The sequence below is a fragment of the Triticum urartu genome, chromosome 4A (assembly GCF_056163025.1).
Source record: "Triticum urartu cultivar PI428250 chromosome 4A, HENAU_Tu73, whole genome shotgun sequence".
Classification (NCBI taxonomy): domain Eukaryota; kingdom Viridiplantae; phylum Streptophyta; class Magnoliopsida; order Poales; family Poaceae; genus Triticum; species Triticum urartu.
Genome location: NC_141876.1, coordinates 17854554 through 17860027, shown reverse-complemented (window position 1 = coordinate 17860027; position 5474 = coordinate 17854554).

Here is a 5474-nt window from a genome sequence, read left to right as displayed (position 1 = left end):
CGATCTCATGGTCTAAGGAAAGGATACTTGACATTGGAAAAACTCTAGCAAACGAACTATACGATCTAATGCTATGTTTAGGATTGGGTCTTGTCCATCACATCATTCTCCTAATGATGTGATCTCGTTATCAATGACATCCAATGTCCATAGTCAGGAAACCATGACTATCTGTTGATCAACGAGCTAGTCAACTAGAGGCTTACTAGGGACATGTTGGTGTCTATTATTCACACATGTATTACGATTTTTGGATAACACAATTATAGCATGAATAAAGACAATTATCATGAACAAGGAAATATAATAATAATGCTTTTATTATTGCCTCTAGGGCATATTTCCAACATACACTACATGGATCTAACGAAACTTACTCAGATTTCATGGATTGGGAGAACATAACCATAGGATTTCTATTCCAAAAAGGGGAGGCAGGACTAACCAGAGAAACCCTATGATCTATTTGACACATAAATGGGTATAGATGACTTACCAGCTATCCGTCGTCGTCGGAGTCGTCACTGGAGTGGTCGTCGGAGTCGTCGCCAGGGTCGTCACCAGAGTCGGTGTGGAACTCCGCCTCCAGCTGTGGAAGCTCAACGCCGTCGACGACGTCAGGGTGCAGCGATAACTCGCCAGCGGTGATGGCAACCTCTGTCTCCATCTCCACGCCATGCTCCGGTGCTTTAGCAGCCTTGGTGTCGCCACTCCCTCCGATGGGGCGCTTCGGCGGCATCCTCATACACTGATGGCTCTGAGGACTGAGAGTGGCGTCGAGGATGAAAGAGGAGAGAGAGGATTGTGTGTGTGGTGAGGATGGGGGTGCGGCCGCTCAAGCGCACCATTAATAAGGAGTAGTGGGAGTTGTGGGAGAGAGGCGGGCGGCGGTCAAACCGATGGCTCGCCTCCCGGTGAACCTACGCACTGGACTGCTGGCATGCCTACCAAAGTTTAACACAGCTACTCACACGCCTCCCGATGACACTGCGCAGCGAGCACGCCTCCGTCAATTCACACACTTTCACGCATGCCTCCCCATCTGCCTGCACGGCGGACTACTCGCATGCGTACCGTCAACTCACGCCTGCTCGCACAGCACACGGGTCACGGGGCGGCACGTATATTGTTTTTCTATTTGGATGATTAGTGATGCCGCTTTATTGTTTAGCTGAAGCACGTCACATATCCATTGTTGGTCTAACGCTCACGGTTAAAATAAATAATCCTTTTAGGATATTGGTTCCCAATTATTAATAATCTCTCGTTTGTAATTAGATAAAGATTACATCAAAACTGGTCTCAAATTTGACAAAAAAGTACAATGCCACTTTGTATTGGTGTCCATATGACAACACGATAAATTTCATGAGCTTCAAATAAGTTTTGGATGTACTAGAATTTAAAAATCAAGATTCTCAATGTTTGAAATTTGTTGCACGAGGAGTAAACATGCACCTAGTGAGACACATGTGTTTTTGCAATCCATTTAGGTGCACTGTCACGTGTGCATGTAGCTCAAATTTGATTTTTGCACATTATACCCGTAGAAAATTAATCAATTAATGTACTAAAACGTCTTAATGATCTCTATGTTTTTTTGAAATTAAAACGTCCCTCCTTTGGTAACATATGTTCACCGCGGGATAATTAATTTAACGTGCATCGTAGTTGCGGTGGATTCGCGGTGTGTGTGGGTGTGTGCGTCTGGGGGTGGCGGGTGGCTCGCAGTACACTACGAGTTGTGAGCCACAGTATGGGTTGGCTGTTTTGTTAGGCAGGCTGGTGCCACATCAGAGTCATGAAATCATTATTTAAAACATTACACAACCCTTTCATACATACATGTTTTGGCCACATTCAGTCGATGGTTGTCCTACACGACACTTGATACTCACGTGTGACATTTTCGGTGGGCCCGCGAGGTCATCGTCCATCACTTTGATGAACATGCGCCATTGAGGTTAATTTGACCAGCAAGATAGAATATTTTTATTTGTGTTACGGTGGTATATAGTACGCGTCAAAGAGGTGGGATGGGACTAGCATATATACTATACGTACGCGTTCATGAACAAGTAAACCTCACTCAGTGTCGGGACTTTTTGGTTTCCGAGGCACGTGACACATCAAAATTGTAAAATTGGCTATTCGAACATCACACAACACCTTTTTGGGCCACATGCATGCACGCGGTGGTTATCCTAGCTAGGACACTCACGTGTGATGCTTCCATCTGTGGACCCATGAGGCCATCGTCGATGCATGCATGCATCACTTTGACCTACATCGGGAGAGGTTAATTAATTTCACCATCGATGAGGATTCTTTTGGGTTGTACATATATTACGGCAGGAGCATATAGTATGCGGTGAAGAGAGGGGAAGGGGACCATCATATGTAGTATGCTTCATGAACTTCGCTCTGTGTGGGTGCATGGTTTACGGTTTTGAGGCATGTGGCACATCAAAGTTATGCATTTTGGGTATTCAACATATATATGTTTGGCCCACATGAAAAGCAGTGGTGGTTGTCCTCTCGCACCCACTTAAGCGGTTATCAGCGATATCGATGCTTTCCATCTATGGGCCCGCTTGGTCCATCACTATTTTGTGCCTGACAACAAGCGAGGTTAATTTGACTTAGGAGGGGATTATTATTTTTGCTCTGGGGTGACATGCATGATGTAGTTTGAGCACACACACACACATGCATGTGTACGCATGAATCCCTCCCATCGAGTCGAAGTGGCTAGTATAATGACACATCATGAACCAATCTCGCTCTGTGTGGGGAGCTAGTGTACGATTTTTGACGCACGTGCCACATCAATGTTGTGAAATGGTATTCAAACATGCATGCATGCATCACCTCCATACATATGCATCTAGTGGTTGCCTTCGAATGGTACACTCCCTCGCGTGGTTATCAGAGACAAGCCTATATATTCGTGGGCCCACGTGGACATCCATGATCACCTTGACCAACAACAAGATAGGTTACCATGGCGGATTCTTCATTTGGTTTGTGTTATCGTAGTATAGGTCATGGTGAGATTCAGACCTTAAGTTTGAACGCATATACTATGCACGCATGCATGCATGAATCCCCGTTGTTGGCTTGAAGTGTGGTGTAACATACATATGCATCGTCAACCTAACCCTCACTCAGTGTGGAAATTTCTAGTTTGAAATCATGGTGCCACATCAAAGTTGTTCCATTGGTACTCAAAAACACACCTCTCCATACATATGTTTGGGCCACACGCATGTAGTGGTTGTCTTCGGGGACTAGCTACTTGCGTGATTATTGGCGAGCTAGCCCATCTCCGGGGTCGGATGGACGGCCATCACTTTGACCAAAACAAGAGAGAGGTTGTACGACCAAGGTGGATTATCTTGGTCCGTTTTATGATCCATCTTGGTGAGATATGCCTCTCTGGCTCGCCGACTGAAAGTGTGTCTGTGTGTGGAGGGGGGGTTGCTACTTCGCACTTTGCTAGGTGAACCTCGGTTGGGGGGGCATGCATTCATATCTTAGGATTCCCTTCGTGGCAACACGAAGGGGGGTTGCTAGCTACTTTGCACTTTGCTAGGTGAACCTCGGTTCTGGGGGGCCTGCATTCATAGCTTAGGATTGCCTTCGTGACAACACGAGGGAGGGGGGCTGTTGGCTGATATGTCTCCAACGTATCTATAATTTTTGATTGTTCCATGCTATTATATTATCAACTTTGGATGTTTATGGGCTTTATTATACACTTCTATATCATTTTTGGGACTAACCTATTAACCCAGAGCCCAGTGCCAGTTTCTGTTTTTTCCTTGTTTTAGAATATCGCAGAAAAGGAAAATCAAACGGAGTCCAATTGACCTGAAACTTCACGGAACTTATTTTTGGATCATAGGAAGCCCAGAAGACTTGGAGTGCATGTTAGGGGATCTACGAGGAAGCCACGAGGCAGGGGGGCGCGCCCACCCCCTGGGCGCGCCCTCCACCCTCGTGGGCCCCTCGTGGCCCCCCTGACGTACTTCTTCCGCCTATATATCTCCATATACCCTAAAACATCTGGGAGCACAATAGATCGGGAGTTCCGCCGCTAGAAGCCTTTGTAGCCACCGAAAGCCAATCTAGACCCGTTCAGGCACCCTGTCGGAGGGGAAATCCCTCTCCGGTGGCCATCTTCGTCATCCCGGTGCTCTCCATGACGAGGAGGGAGTAGTTCCCCCTCAGGGCTGAGGGTATGTACCAGTAGCTATGTGTTTGATCTCTCTCTCTCTCGTGTTCTTGATTTGGCACGATCTTGATGTATCGCGAGCTTTGTTATTATAGTTGGATCTTATGATGTTTTCTCCCCCCTCTACTCTCTTGTAATGGATTGAGTTTCCCCTTTGAAGTTATCTTATCGAATTGAGTCTTTAAAGATTTGAGAACACTTGATGTATGTCTTGTCGTGCGTATCTGTGGTGACAATGGGATACCACATGATTCACTTGATGTATGTTTTGGCGATCAACTTGCGGGGACGACCCGGCGGCGGTTCAAGGACAACGGACAACACTCGAGACATAGGCAAAGCTTGTTTGCTCCCTAGTCATCGAAACCCCATCAATTCCATCACAACTAGACGTAGGCTTTTACCTTCATCGAAGGGGCCGAACTAGTATAAACTCTCCTGCGTCCTTGTGTCCGCTTTAACCCCTTCAAGCTAACCCGTCGCGATGGCTCCACGACTAAGTCCTTTCTCTAGGACATCTCCCGTGACGAAACCACGACAGTTGGCGCCCACCGTGGGGCTACCGCACGATGGTTTCAGGTTCTTGGAGGGCCGCTTTGAAGGACTCGAGGGCTACGCTGTAGGCCGGATGACTAAGAGTCGTCGCGGCAAGCTCTACATCGACGACGCAGGCTGGGGCCCCGAGGCCGGTTCAGTTGAGTACGAGTACCGAGTCCCCTTTGGTGGCATTCACGTTTTCATTGGCAAGATCGGTGAACCGGGCCCTGAGCCGGACATCTGCACCGACCTCGTCGAGATGGCTCAGCGTGCGCGATCCGCCCGGGTTAAACCGTCCATGAAGCGTGCCTTCATGGGAGTCATTCATGGAGGAAGTTATGAGGATGGATCGGAATCTCGCGGCGAGACCGTCGTTTGTTCCGATGACGAGTCATCGACCGGAGAAACCGAATCTCTTTATCAGCTACAAGATGGCCGGATTGGGAGCTGTTCCGATGGCGACAGTATACCGGACCCCTCTAATCTGCCCAACCGAGTCGGAATATTCATGGCTGGCACACAAGCAGCGCTTCATTCTTTGACCGCTGCGGCAACAACCTTCGGTCCAGCAGCGGCGACGGCTGCCGGGGCAGGAGGCCCTGTGCGCCCGCCGGCTCAAGTTCTATCAGAGCTATTTGATGCATTGGATGTGCTTATGGCGGAAGCTAATCCAGCGGATCAGGACGTCCACAACATGGAG